Below are 1592 nucleotides of genomic sequence, written 5' to 3' on the forward strand. Positions count from 1 at the left end.
GAATAGTATTCGTAAAAAAATATTTTTATTAAAAGTGAAATACTATATAAAGAAAAACAAAAAATTTTTGGATTTATTAATTTGCTTTAGTTTAGTCTGTACTTGATATTACTTAATTTTAATAGGTTAATAATTAGAGGTGGCAACATGCATCTTATTTACGGGTATTTAATCTGACTCAATTTAGATAGATAGAGTTGTATCCCACTTACGGATAAAGTAGGATGCGGTTAGGGTTCTTGTGCCGGTCGAGTATAGTACAGATTGAGTCTTAATCCTACTCGACTAACATGCATCCTATATATGTATATATTATATACTTATATAAAAATATGTTTCAAGTGGATATTGAACCAAAGACCTTTCACTAAATGCAAAAGATCCTTAACTTCTAAAAGAATATCATTAATTGATAATTTAATATATGTCTTTTTACATAAAAATCAATTCTATTTTAAATTTTCATTAAGTTATATAATAATGTTGTATTTTTTTAGTAACCCATGGGTAAAATCGAATACCCGTGGATTAAGAACGGGTAGAGTTAAGATTGGGATATTCTCAGCCCGCAAATAAAATAGGATTGAGTTTATATAAAAATCTTAACTCACAAGTAAAATTAGGATTGAATCCAAACCCTATCTTATCCTACCCATTGTCACACTTATTAATGATAGTGATTGTTCATGTTTGGACCTAGGAAATATAAGAGCCCGGTTCATATTTCTTCAAGCAGGCAAGCTAAGTATGAAATTTGGCTGCTTAAAGTCCCATTCAATCCATATGGCATAATCCACACGAGTGACTTAGATAGCCCCCTAAAACTGTATCTAATAGTTTTTTATTCAATTTGGTTTTGAAAATTACAACAGACATTAATGCTACTATTTTTTATAAATTAAAAACTAAAAAAACAATTTTTAAAACTTTTTAAACGGACCCTAAATCCTACATTGCTACTTTATAAATACCTTAACACTCAAGTATTTTTTCTAATCTAGTCTCGTTAAAAAATTTGGTTAAACTCTTGTTAACTTATGTATCAGAGTTTTTTGTAACTACCTCCACCACTGTTTAGACGAAAATATTGGATAAACTATCGTCCCAACAAAAAAACCGGGACCTTCACAGAAATTTGGACTTTACTCTCAAAGTCCAAATCAACTTTTGTTTTAGGTAATATCTCAGAACAATGATTATGTTTTTTTTTTTTGTTTTTTTTGTTGACATGTTGGTGATTATGTATTTTAACCCGAATTTGTTTTTTTTTTTTTTTGAGTTTGAACACATTCAGTTTGTTGATACATAGTATTTTTGGGTCAGAGTATATGTAGTTCGGTGTTTCAAATAGTAAACTAAGAAAATGGGTAGCAAATAGCAATGGAGACCCAATTAATCATGGGCCCAACCTGACTACGAGTATACCATCACATCTGCCAACTTTTATCATTGGCCTTAAAGTTTACCACAACTATTCTTTTATTTATTTATTTATTTATTTATTATTATAGAAATATTCCAGAATATGGGCAAATATTCCAGCAATTTTTTCAAGAGCAATATTATTTTCTTTCCAAAAACAAAAGAGAGTG

The sequence above is a fragment of the Arachis ipaensis genome, chromosome B04 (assembly GCF_000816755.2).
Source record: "Arachis ipaensis cultivar K30076 chromosome B04, Araip1.1, whole genome shotgun sequence".
Lineage (NCBI taxonomy): Eukaryota > Viridiplantae > Streptophyta > Magnoliopsida > Fabales > Fabaceae > Arachis > Arachis ipaensis.